Source organism: Hippocampus bargibanti, linkage group LG12, assembly GCF_051943395.1.
Source record: "Hippocampus bargibanti isolate YZ-2025 linkage group LG12, ASM5194339v1, whole genome shotgun sequence".
In the NCBI taxonomy this organism is placed as follows: domain Eukaryota; kingdom Metazoa; phylum Chordata; class Actinopteri; order Syngnathiformes; family Syngnathidae; genus Hippocampus; species Hippocampus bargibanti.
Window position 1 is genome coordinate 11,674,456 of NC_142745.1, and position 14,116 is coordinate 11,688,571.

Sequence of the window (14,116 nt, forward strand, 5' to 3'; positions counted from 1 at the left end):
AAGCAGCGGCTTACGAGTGAGACGGGGAGAGAGAGAGGGAGGGAAAACTTCTCAATGATGAAACAATTCGTGCTGTTAAGTGATTGGACAAACCTTCCGCCAATCGGATGATGAGATCCATGGCAACAAGCTCTGTCGCCAAGAGAAATCCAGCCATATCCCTCAACAACCCCATATTTCTCACTCCCTTCCTCACCACCCCTCTCTATATACCAACCCACCGTTAGCATTCCCAAATTCCAAGGCCATTATTAAAGGGTATTGAGTTTAAAAGAGATTTACACCACTGGGAGGAGGAGGACACTAAACGACGTAGCTAAACAGCACAGACAAAAACAAACCCACACGTGCCAACCAAACATGGCTTGAAGATCCCTCGGACTTAATGAGGCTTACGGAGTGATCAGAATATGTTTCATTCATAAAGAGTCATTAAATACGCAGCTTCTTCACATGCAAGCTATCTTATATTATTCACACCAGTAAAATTAAAGCTCCGTTCACACGGTAAGTCACAATTGGATCCTTCGGTGACATCATAGGCTGTGGTTACCAAGGTAATTCTCAAATATTTTCTGACCCATAAAGTTAGGATTAATGTGTGCAGATTCAACAAAAAAACATATTGACAGTGTTTTAAAAATGTAGACAGTCCATCATTTATCCTATATTAAAACTCCCAATATCTTTCTGTCTTTTTTTGTTTTGCTTTTAAAACAAAATGATTATAATAATAATACATTTCATTTTAAGCGCTATTATTATTATTCACACTTGCAACTGCTGTGAACCACCTGCTCCTCAACACAACGTGGATCGATATTGGCTCAGTCAATTCCCCCGCATCTGCGCGCTCTCTGTGGTGTAGCCTCAAGTGTGATGGATGAACTCTTAGAGTCAACTGGGAAGAAAATAGAATAGTGTGGCCATCTTTAAATGTTAATAACTGCTCGGTTGTACAAAATCAGCACCTTACTCCCAGACGACTTCTGCATTTTAGCATACATGAAATTTTGTACAAATGCATTGAGTCCAGGCTCTTGGATTTTGCATGTAGAACGTGTAGAAATGCTAACTGGTGACCGGAAAGTTATGAATTGTGTAGGATTTAATTGCAAGAAGCCCCCCCTCCCAAGTATATTAATTGCACAGATGTGATAACCTCCACAGTATGAAGATTAGTGACGAGTCAACATTGGTCATTAACTACAGAATTGGGGTGATCGACAAGGGAGAGACATTCACCAAAAACGTGTACCTTGTGGAGAAGGGAGTGAGATGATGTTATGTTTCTGGGTTCAACCCCAATATAGACATTAAAAAATAAACGATTATAACCTGCTGCTTGCGAACAGTTTTGCCACAATGTGGCACATGACTCCCCTTTGGCTATGTTGAATGGCTCAGTTTGGATTTTTTTTCCTTCCAAAATCGGACTCAGGTAACAATATGTGGTCCTAGCTCGGACACATATCTGATTTGTTACAAAGCAAACTTAGCCTGAACGGGCAGATCGTTTACTGTATATCTGACCCATACGTCAGCTCAATATGTGATTCGCACGGGCGAAGCTGACTGACAATTTTCAGTGAATTCTGCAAAGCTGTTTTGAGTTACAGAGATGACTTTATGATTGACTTTACAGTAAATGAATCCCATTTGAAACTTGAAGCATAAAATGGACATTTGCAGTGTGTGTAGTATGTAATTCAACCATATATTTATTTATTCATTTATTTATTTAATATAGAAGAAAAAATAGCACATCCTCGCTTGTGGGATGCTGCTTGCCGGATGATGTCTTTTGGCCGTATTATCCGACGTGCTTTGCGGGTATGTCTGTCACATCATGGATGCGTTCCATTCATATTAGACGTGGCATTTGTTTTTGTAATGTCAACGAGCACAGACAATATAATACATCTTTATTGATTTCAATCAAATATAATTACAGTGAAGTATTGTCCTGATCTGTTTGTCAACATTGAAAAATGAGTTGAGCATCTCGGTTAGACTTGAGACAAGGGGTCTATATTTGAAGATACATATGAGTAAGAAATGGCATGAGATTTGTGGAAAATTCAACACTGGTCATTGAATATTATGTATTGATCCTTGGCATAAGATGAATATTGTACAGTTGGGTATTTAGCTGAATCCAGATGGGGGCCAGTGGCTTTCATGACATGCACAAATACATCCTTTTCACAACAGCTGGCATCATGGCCTGCCATGCCAACAATGATGGAGGCTTGAGAGCTGCCAGCTTGCTGGCTTTACCCAGAAATCAGGCAACCAGCCAGTCACCAAGTCAGGAATGTTAGTTGCACACGTGTAAAGGGCTAAAGTCACTCTTACAACACGACAAGTTCCACCCCAAAAATAGCCACTGGGGAGAAGGCTTCATTAATATCCAGGATATTGCTGCATCAATTTTGAAAAAAAAAGTGTGTATTGTTCGAATCTTTGAGAACTGCCAATCAAGCTTTACCCTGCCTAACTAACAATTAGCAACTTCAACTCGCCCACCGCATAATAAACAAACTGCACAGAATGAATGACCCTGGTGTGTAGGTTTCCTCCAGGGTGCAGGTGAGTGTAAACCTTCTGACTTTAAGGCAATTACAGCAGTGAGTTTGTCCAGAGGGTGCCATTGATTATTTTGCTTTCAGCCTTCCAACCCACCCTTCCCACTGCCTCTTGAACATCCTCTCTTTTATGCTTGGTCTTTTTCCCACGCACTGGCAATTAGTATGCAGGCTGCAGGAGGGCCAGCTACCTGGCAAATAGGAGTGCTAAGTTACCCCAAAATTAAACAAAAGTAAAATGTTTGAAGTTTTCAGGGAAAATGCGCCTTGACACGGCAATTCTTAGACATTGTAATGTGTCATGTTTTTGTATCTCACTCGACTTCTTCTCAGCCAGCATCAAAGGTGCTATGATTTTTTTCTGAAATGACATTACTGATTGGAAAGAACCCAAGAGAAGTGGGATTGTGGCAGCTCCGTGTGTATCCCGAAAAATAGTTCGTCTGCCAAGGTAAAATTTTCAGAAATGTAATGTTCGTAAACCGAAAAGTTCGCAAGCCAAGGGGTTCGTAAACCGATTTTAGACTTGCGCTGAATATTCAGGAAGTCTTGTTTTTGAGTTGATGACAATTCCAGACGTGACGTCACGTCTGGAACGCCCCTGACCGAGAAAGCGACACACAATGCATTTTGGGTACTTTGTTTGGTCTGAAAGCTTTGTGTTGATCCGTGTTGATGGCAAAATTAGAAGGAAAACACAAATAACGCGATGGTGAATCGTTGTGTGTTGCACCAAGACTACTATTTGATATTCACTGACACAAATGCCCAGCAGACAAATCAGCCCATTTCCAACGGCGCTTGGGCGCCATCTGCATTTTCTGGGTGCTACATTGCTGTCATTGATGGCTCGAATTGATATGGGAGGACTCCTTTAATCGATTGCAAACATTTATACTTTCCTCTTCAGAACTATTTGAATCATATTCATAACTGGATGAGTAACAAGAAAGCAACTTCTCCGAATCTGAAGCCATTGTTTTGATTCTCGAGCAAGACAAGACGTCTTAGCGTGACGTCACGAACTGGGGGCGGGACTTTCTTAAAATCCTCAATTCGCAGCTCAATTTGTTGCAGTTTTAGCACACTTTTATGTGTGTTTTGCATTTGACTAAAAATATCAGCCTGTGTGTTTTGGGTATTTTAGATGCTATAAAACGTTTTTCTGATGTCAGTTAGGAAACAAAAAAAAATTGTGTCGGTTGTCCTTTAAGGGAACTTTTATTATTGTTGCTAACGTATTGATACTGCACTGTAAATGTTGGCTTTGTGGTGCCATGTTAGCTAAAACATTGCATTGGTGGATTAATAAATATTTTATGAATCCATCATTCAACTACCTGTAAACTCAGTACAGTATAATAAAATTGTGTCAAACCAGTTCATGAAATAGCCCGTGTTCAACTTTGGAGACTCCACAGTATTATGTTTCAGATAAGTGTGGTTTTCGTGTCTCACCTATAAATGTAAACATGGATACATTGAACTAATTTCCTTTTTTGGTGCTGCAACATTATTTTTTAAAACAGTACACACTAGTTATAGTTGCGGCATCATCTCACTAAGCTGGTGATTTAGATACATGACCGCAATCACCCCTTAAATTGAACAACTGTAATGATCTTCACAGGTTTCATCGAAAAAGATCTAGGCGAAGTAACTAAAAAAAGCTTTCACAAATGACAATCGGGTAATAGCGAGCGGAATTTTGCAAGGCTGTTACGATCTACAAAGAACATGTCTTCGAAGCCAGGTCTCCTCAACCTGAAACAGTCAATGAGGGCGCTGTGCTATTTATAACCACATATTTTTTATTCAAGAGGGCTCTTCTGTTGTGCTTTTATCACCTGTGCTTGTTTTACTGCTACCCGCACACATGGACGCAAATTATCTCGGGGAGAGAAGATGAGAATCTAAACTTGCACGGCGAACACCTAAACCGACATGACCACTGGCCGCTGTGTAACTGTGAGTTAAGATGATCATTGTGGATAAGCGTCAAGGTCTCTTAACGCAGGACTTCCCACATGCAGCCTTATGTAAGCGACTCGGTTGCCTCTCTTCGCTTACACCCCCCCCCTCGCTCCTCGGCATTGCAGCGATGCCTTCTTGCGCTGTGACCACCTCCACCCACTGCCCTCCACCCACACAATGACTGGGTGGAAGGGATTTCCTCATTACGTCCGCCTTTAAGTGGCTGCAAATTTGTGGGAGTCATCAAGATGGCGGGGTCCATATTGGATGCTTGCGTTTACAATTAGGTTTGCCAGACTACATACTCAAACTACCCTATAGACTAAAAAAATACAATCAAAATGAAAAAGGTTGCAAGATAATAAAGTACTCGAGTTACGAAATAAATTATCAGAGTTTCACCCCCCCCCCCCCTCAAATAAATAAATGCCGTATTTAGAGCACAATCAGAGGCATGAATTGATGCAGTAAGATATAGAGACTAGGATTGCAATGAATTCATTTCAATGATAGATAAAACAGACCAATCTTACGGTATGAAGACGTCATCTCGATGGATCTCCAGCCAAGAGGTCAGATAGTTGTTCTGTTTTCTTTTTGAAAGTCAGTAAACGAAACACAGCAGAAGTAACAGCCGCTGTGGACCAGAAAACAACTCTCACTGCTCAACAAAAGGTAATGAATTCCATTGTCGGTGGGAGGTGAGTTTCAGGCAAGTTCAGCTCGTTCTCATTTTTCCTTTACTACAACTTGGCTTGTTCTAATGTTGAGAGATATCTCTTCTTTTTTTCCTCAATGAAACTCACATGGACCAAGACAAAAATCCTTGCTGACTGTCTCCATCCCGCTCTCATTCCATCATGTGAATCGTTCACAACGCTGCCGCCCGTCCCTTGCAAAGCCTGCTTCCTTTCGCATGGATTCTAGCTCTCTCTTCTTCCCTCCCTCCCTCCCTCCCTCGCACATCTTGTTCGCTTACTGGTCTCTGTGCAACAATATAATTGCAGTGACAGCCAAGCAAGGGCTCGCGAGCAACTCCAGCTGTTTTAAAAAGGCGACATGAATCAGTCACCAAGGTTGCGTGATGGTGAAACTTTTTTGAACTGGCATAGTCATGAATGATCAATGCCCTTTCACACCACGTGTAAACGGGCACTCGGGCAATATTGGACCTGGTCCACAATGCCAAGACAGGGATGCAAAGATTCTCCCTTCTGCATTGACAGGAATTGAGAGTAGTTCAGACAAAGAATCCGTTGCTCATTATTTAATGGTGGGAGGTCGTGTAGCGATGTGAAATCGTACAGTGAAGGAATTCTCTCACATCACTGGGTTTGGCATTAAAGACACATACCTGCCAACTTTTGAAACCAGAAAAGCCTCGTCATATGCCGGGGTCCAGGGGCCAGGGTCATTTTCACCTTTTCTTGACCAAAGTATAACTCCTGAAAATGCTTGGGAGTATTGCTCATGAAACAACTAAAGTTTTCTTTTAGATTTCACACTTTTTGTTGCTTTTTCTCCAGATGCCATTCAGTTACGATATAAAGGATGCTTACGCTTTGACTCGATTCCAGGAAAAGACCTGTATCACGTGCATGCGCAATTCATCGAAAGGCATCCAACAGCTGGCACTGTGTTGATCGCCTGTTCTGTTGATTGATTAGAAATACCCTTGCGGGGAATGAAGCTCTGACAGCTGATGTCAAAATGCAGTACTGCTTCAACGGTTAAAACAAGATACAAAGAATATAAAAGGAAAGATAGCAGACAAAATTAATGAAAGGAAAAACCTAATTAGCTGGGAAAGCCTTAATCCCTCAAGATGACTTATTTGCATGTTCTCCCTGTAGCTTCAGTGAATACCAGTGGAGGACGTCAAAAGTTCATCATCAAAGCAACTATCTGCAGAGAGCTCAGAAGAAGGTAGACGTCAAGGGATGTCTGCTTTGTGCCTTGCTTGGTTACCGTGGAACCAGGATTCGTTTGCGATCCAAGCACGTCAATGTCAATCGATTTACCAGGAAAAGATGCAACCGAAATGATTACAAAAACGGTTAAATTGATAAAAGCACAGTCACCTTATGTAGCATAAACACATTTTTATATATGCTTATCTTATATTGCATCTTGCATTCTGTGCTGCGCACAGATAATGTTTTTCTAAAATGTATCTTTACATGCAAATAGATCTTTTTTATTTCCTTCCCTGCAAATTGACTGCTGCTGTAGATTGTGAATTTCTCCATTGTAAGACAAATAATGGCTTTATTATCTTAAGAAGCTGCCAGCTTTCAAACAGAAAACAGTCGTCTAATATATTAAAACAATTTCACCACTGTGAGACTAATAAAGGCATATCCAATCCAATCAATCCAATCAATTAACTCCTGTACAAGTGATGCTACAGGGAGAAGAGAAAAAGAAGGTGGGGGATTTTAAGTACTTGGGGTCAACTGTCCAGAGCAATGGAGAGTGAGGAAAATAGGTGAAGAATGTGTTAGGATGTGTGATAGAAGGGTTTCAGCTAGGAATGAATGAATGAATGAATGAATGAATGAATGAAAATGATGTTTCGACTGGAGACAGTGCCACTCAAGAAAAGACAGGAAGCAGAGCTGGAGGTAGCAGAGATGAAGATGTTGAGGTTTTCTTTGGGAGTGACCAGGTTGGTTAGGATCAGGAATGACTATATCAGAGGGACAATTCATATTAGTGGCTTTGGAGAGAAAGTCAGAGAGGCCAGACTGAGATGGTTTGGACATGTCCAGAGGAGAGAGTGACTATATTGGGATAAGGATGCTGAGCCTTGAACTGCCAGGCAGGAGACCGAGAGAAAGACCAAAGAGGAGGTTTATGGATGTTGTCATAGAGGACGTGAACGTAGCTGGTGTGAGAGATGAGGATGCACAAAACCGGGTTAGATGGAGGACACCGATTCGCTGTGGTGACCCCTGAAGGGAAATGCCGAAAGGAAAATAAGAAGAGTCCTGTATTGAAACTTTAAGACTTTTGCGATGACAACACCTTCTGGAAGAATGATTCCAATATAAATCGGTGGAACAGGAGCATGGAACATTTTCCTAGTATGTTTAAAAAAACAAAACAATGAATTGGCATTTTTTATCTCTCGAGTATTAGGACTGCATGATGGGTTAGTTAGGTCGTGGTTAATGGGTTTTTCAATGTGTATCAACAGTGGTCACACATTTTGAAAGACTTTCCTCGGGTGTGCCCTTCCAACTATAGCCATTCATCTTGTCCAAGGAAGGGATTTAGTTGGGGCAGTAAAACATATCTATTCCATGGGCACAAGGGCTGTCATTAAACCCATCCAAAAGTCTAAAGTCGAGAACAGATTTGCACAATGGGCATGGTAGCCAGATCATTGACTTGATTGCAACAACAACCAAGCGGGGTTTGCATAATTCACAACTGTTCTCACAGAAATTTCAGCGAGGCCATATGACCAGGGATAAAGAGGATAGTACTAATGCCGCCTAATGCTTCACTCGGGCAGAGCCACGTCTTTTGCATCCAAGCTCTTCAACTCTTTCGTGGGACAGCAAAAGACAAGTGAAAGGCTTAGAAAGGAGGATGGATAAACAGGAGAGGCACTAAGCGAGGATCAGTGGCCAAAGATATCGCAAATAAACGGTTTAACCATGAATACCAGCGATGGACGGGCAGTGGTAGTCTTGACATGAAAAACGATCAAAACTAATCAACATCCAATATATATTTATTTAGTTTTTTTCTATTTTAGTCCTTTGTTCCAGCAAGGCAGTTGTGAAAGCGCTATACAAACCAATATGTATGTATTACATTGTATTTTGGATAGCCTCATATAACTCCAGACCCATATAATTTAGGAATTAACTCTTATATTCAGATGAAAGAAGAGTCTAAGGTTTCTTGAATGTTTATGTAGTCATAAAACTCAATATTCTGTGGGTCCTGGAATTCGAGTGACAATGACAAAAAACCCCGGCACAGGAGTGGACACATTTTTGCACGTCTGACAGTAAATGAGCTAACAAGTCTAAACAATTAATTGATGAGCAAAAATAAGACGAGAATAGAGGCCTTAGTGACTATTATCCTTGACATCAATCTTCTTTACATTTCTATGATTCAATTCTTACAATGTATTGAATAAACTACATTACTTTGTTTTTCATTTGGTAGCCTATCTTTTGGATGCACTAATTTTTGCCTTAACGTGTTTATCGGTTTGAAATACGTAGGAATTTTGTGTTGCCAAATGAGTCTTTGTAATTTTTCAGAAACTCCTGCAATGCAAGGTACTGCTACTCCTCTCCTTTTTGTATCTTGAGAATTTTTGGTTTCATTCCCTATTCTTTCTTTCTGACATTTGTTGAATGACCACTGAGGGTACCCACAGTTAGTGTAAGAATGAAAATTGTAAAGAGCAGTACATTGGGGAGACTCAACAAATTCTCAAAAAAAAAAAAAGACTTTATCAACATCGCAGGGATAATACTAGTGGGCTTCAATCGGTAGTACATTTGCACCTAAAAGCTAGCAACCACTCATTTGACGACAATGAGGTTAAAATCTTAGCGAAAGAACATAGATGGTTCGAAAGGGGGGTAAAAGAAGCGATTCTTATAAAACAACAAAATCCTTCATTAAACCGGTCTGGTGGGGTGAGGTTCAATTTGGATCGTTCATACAATAGCCTGCTTAGGCAAAACAGGTTAGGCAACTTTCGTAATGCTGATGAGGTGATACCGGTGGGAGTGGGGCAAATAGGCCCGTCGTTAGTCAGGAATGTAGGAACAATCAGTGGGGCCACAGGGAGTGGTCCTCTGCTCCCCCCAACCTGAGAGTAGGTACCTATCATAGCTGTGTCCAGCGCCGCCATGTCTGGACATTAGGGATATATAAATAGGGCCGATACGACCAGTCAGACTTTAGTTCGCTGACGAAGCCTCTTGGATAGGAGGCGAAACGTCCGACACCTTCAAAAAGTACAGATGACGGCTGAAGAAACCTTCTCATCAACCAGTCAGGATGTACACACAAAATGACCGTCCCAAAAAGGCTCATTGGGTGTCACCTTCAGTCGGACAGTCGAGAGGTTGAGGCAAGATGCTGCAACAGCGAGCTAGCGATAAGTTGAACAACAAGCTTTGACTACTGCTTGCTAAATACGTTGCAGGTTCACTCTTAACTCAGGAATCAAAGACTCCACCAACTCGCATCCGTGGTGGCGAATAAACACAACTTGCGACGAGTACCCGTTGTAAATTTAATTCACGACTACTGGGGAAATATGAACAAATCAGATGTCGAACAACATCCATGACCAAAAATCACTGTGATTGAACGTCGAGCATCCACTGTATAATACATATGCATTGAACACCGAGCTTTGCAGCAAAGCCTGAGAAGTCACCCAAGCCAAGATTTAAAGCCTGTCACCTCTCATCCAACCAAATCAATAATTGACTTCAAAGCAAACGACGGAGGACACGAGTGGGAACATCGGTTTTCGGCCGTGTGGGGTTGAAAACAAACAGTTTGAAAGATGAGAAGGAAGGAGTGAAGAAAGAGAATGAGAGGAGAGGGGCGAGGTATCGCAGCAGCAGTAGCAGCAGCAACACCACGCATGGTGCTCTGGCAGGAGCTCTATAAATAGCTCTTGAAATCTCACTAGAAAAAGCCACTCTTCTTCTTCCACGGCTGCTGGAAGCGAGGCATTCAAAGGCAGAAGCAGATATGGATAGCGCGTCGGTGAATAAACCTGCGGACCCCATCCCGGTGGATCAGAGCTGCTTATTTCAATGGTATCACGTCTCTTAAATGCCAATTTTTATTGAAATGCTTTCATGTCAGCCATCTTGGCTTGTATTAATAATTAATAGTGGGTGTGGAATACGGCCGAGATAAGCACACATAACATATTGCGCAGTGAGGGGGGGAAACAAAACAAAACAGGAGAACATAAATATCAGACACAGGTTCAAGTGACAATAACAATTTTTGCTCTTGAGTGTCAAAATTGTATGTTGCATCATGGCAGCATAAACAGAAAAAATAAAATGCATTTAATTAAATAGAGTGGTTGTTTCAACACAGCAACACAGGTTAGGCAACATTCATAATGCTGATGAGGTGATACCGGTGGGAGTGGGGAAAATAGGCCCGTCGTTAGTCAGGAATGTAGGAACAATCAGTGGGGCCACAGGGAGGGGTCCTCTGCCCCCCCAACCTGAGAGTAGGGACCCGTCATAGCTGTGTCCGGCGCCACCAGGTCTGGACATTAGGGATATATAAATACGGCCGATACGACCAGTCAGACTTTAGTTCGCTGACGAAGCCTCTTGGATAGGAGGCGAAACGTCCGAAACCTTCACTTTTGTACAGATGACGGCTGAAGAAACCTTCTCATCGATGAACAATAAGACAAATACGTTCACATTCTATCAATTGGAAACATGCATGTGAGGTGTAAGAAATATTTTGAACAATTTAGGGGCTAGGGAAGGGGGTAGTATCATTGTCATATGATTATGTATGACTGTAAATTGCCTAGCTTGTAACGTGGAAGTCAACAAATGATAGCACATGCTAGCTGTGGCCACCAGTTGTCCAGTCTGCCCATTGAGTGCCTCAATTGTAGCCGTGGGGCTCTGTGTATGACTGTGGTTCTTGTTAATTATTTATTTTGTCACTATTTGTTCAAGAAAGCCATTATAAACACTCTCGCAGCTGTGTCCATCCTTACCCACCGGATTAAAACTCATTCTAACTGGTGGTGGCAGACTTTATGTTAAATTAGCTAACAACGTTGAGCGTTGACGTGCAGTTGTGTCAGACAATTTTGCTTTGCAGTTGAAATATTACTTATGTCCTTTTTTTAAAGAGTGAAATGACCCAAAACTTTGGCTATTCACTGTCTTTTGAAGACACACTTTCAACTGGGCTCTTAAAAGATGGCTAATTGCAGATTGCAACCTCATGTAAGTATTAACGTACAATTCGGGCATCTATGGATATGAGTCACTTCAAAAGTAGCATACACAGAAAAATACCATGTATTAAAAATAAATGAAAAATAAGATACAGGCATTAAATTGGAACTGAGCACTCAGACATGCAGTGTGAATCTAGTCTAGCTAAATTCCAATACAACAAACAGTGAACCCAACAAGCCGAGCATTACAGATCTTTTGAACTTTGACGTATTGGGTTAGGATAATAAAAGTGCCTAATGGATACAGTATATCATAAGAATTTTAGACATTAACTGTCAACGTGTGAATTCCGTGCACTTCATTGAACCTAATTTCAGAGCATGAACAAATTTAGCATTTTGACTCAAGTATTTTCCTTGTCATTCGGGTCAATGACTTTCACTAATCACCATGCACATGACTGACCACATAGGTTGTTTCTTATTTGCCAGTTTGGTGTTCATGTCCATTCTGGGAAAGCTTATTTCAAATATAGCAACTCTTAAAAAGGTCAATTGTGCTTGCAATCTTCCCCAAAAATTCAAAAGTCAACCAATGTCACAGAATGGATCTTGTTTGGCTTTGAAGCGTCAAGCATTCTGTTATTTACCGCACAGAGCAGATGTTTGATTCACAGCACGAGGGGGTCTGTGCAAGGATCCTACTTTTTGCAATATTGAGCTACTTCTCATCTATTTGCTGCTGAGGTGTTAAAATGATTGCCATTTGTCGAGCATTTTTTGATTTTCAAAAGCAAAATAGCAAATGACAAAATGTGATGGTGGACACTTGCTGAAATCAAAAACAATTCGGCTTATTGAGGCAGATTTATTTCAAGTGTGACCCTTCCGACTAGACCTCATCCTAAAAAGTATGTTAAGTGTTTTTGATAATGTTTTTTATCAAGTCATTTCATACACGAAGAAAAAATTACCCCAAAACCCTGCATCTCCATTTTCAAGCTTATTTAAAAAGGACAAGGTGCCCATTCCAAACTGGTTGAGCATTTGGAAATGTTTGTGAAATCTTGTCACGTTTTAAGGAAAGAGCACAAAATTCCGCTGACAGGTGGTAATACTGTAAGTAGGTGTCAAGTAAAAAGATGAGTTGGATTCGTTGACAAATGGTGAATTGGCAGGGGTTCACAACATTTGCTTTAGATGCCGTCAATTCCCATGTTATTCTCTGCGGTTGATCGTGTTGTCACAGGACAGGAAAGCTTTCGGTTCCTCGAAAAAGCACCACCTGCCCGTTTCATCCTCATTCAATTCAATCGTGATGCTTTTTTTCTCCACGTTAATATCGCGCCAGGAAGAAAGACAACTTCAAAGATGGCTCTTTTCATACATTATGTGAACTCAACAAGTCACGAGAGGCGTTCGCCTTACCTTTTTTTCGGGTCGAATACGGGAGGGTCCGCGTTAAGAATCCCCTCAAGCTTGCTCTCTTTCTGTTTCTTTTTCTTTCAAGTTGAGTCTGTAGATGAACAGATGGTTGGTTTAGTCAGAACCAGGTCCGTTTGAGATATTAGCCACACAAGCCCAGAAGGTAACAATAGCTAGCACGCACGGTATAAGCTGCTCGCCGCCTCCTCCCCCGGCGCATATAATTAGCCACACCACGCGCAGGCACATATTCTCACTCACACACAAGCGCGCGGGCGAAATATTCTCTCGCGCACGCACGCACACACAGACACAGCTAGTAGCTAACGTTAGCCACGAACTCGTCTTTTCTATGCGCTAAGCGAATCGTGCACATTAGCAAGCCGAGACAAAACACGCATTTTCAGCAGAAGACTTGTGCGCCAACCCCCGTCGAAAGGGGAAGGTGCTAGCTCGATGTCATTAGCCACATTGCCTGTATGTGATTTACCAGGGGCTAATGCTAACAGCTCGGTCGCTGCTGCCGCTGCTGGTGGTTCACTGCGACCCCCTGACTGTCAAAATAGCGTCGCGTGAGCCAAAACGACAGGCTCGCAGTGGTGACTCAAAACCAAGTCATTTTGACACGCCGACAGCAACAGGCCGAATCGACAGTCAAAATGAAAGTAAAGAAAAAAAGAAAAGAATCCCGATTTCCCCCTCTGCGGTATCTGCTCCGGCTTGTGAGTGTATGTACACTGTTGGCGTCAGATTTTCACCCACCCGACCACCACCCGACAGTCTACAATTGCCCCTGACTGCTGCCCGTAGATTGGGGTTGGACTACATGTGGGTGGAGCTAAACGTTTGACTCCGGAAGTAGTTGAAACACAATTGTAGGTGAACGGAAAGTCGTCAAGCTACGGAAGTACGGCCAGTGAGGGATTCAGAAAATAAGGGCTAGACGTCGGGACGGATGCCTGTTCAAAAATATGTCCACCATAAATATTTTTGGATGAGTGCATTACCATATGTCCACAGCAGATATTTGATTTTAGTCCAGTGGTCCTTCAAGTTTACGAGCTTCTTCCGAACCCACGTTTGTGGCTTAAAAAAATCACATGTAATTTTACCCATTGCAATCAATAGGAATGCAATTAATTCGTTCCACAATTCTCCGAATTTATGTCTGTCTTTTTTCTCTTTA

At 41.8% G+C, this 14,116-nt stretch overlaps 1 protein-coding gene across 13 annotated transcripts in view; it reads right to left on the reverse strand.

Annotated features, from left to right (window-relative positions):
- Positions 1-13,713, reverse strand: part of r3hdm2 (R3H domain containing 2) — a 54,688-nt gene extending 40,975 nt beyond the window's left edge. For 5 of the 13 annotated variants that reach the window (XM_089010530.1, XM_089010532.1, XM_089010533.1 and 2 more), the window contains exons 1-2: positions 13,421-13,712; positions 12,934-13,021 (exon numbers count right to left, since the gene is read on the reverse strand). The gene's annotated coding sequence lies outside the window, so the exon portion shown is untranslated. Of the gene's footprint in view, positions 1-5,086; positions 5,438-12,933; positions 13,022-13,114; positions 13,150-13,420 lie in introns of those variants that run through there. The other 8 variants (XM_089010531.1, XM_089010529.1, XM_089010528.1 and 5 more) reach the window with 6 other exon arrangements.
- Positions 13,714-14,116: the final 403 nt, after the last annotated feature.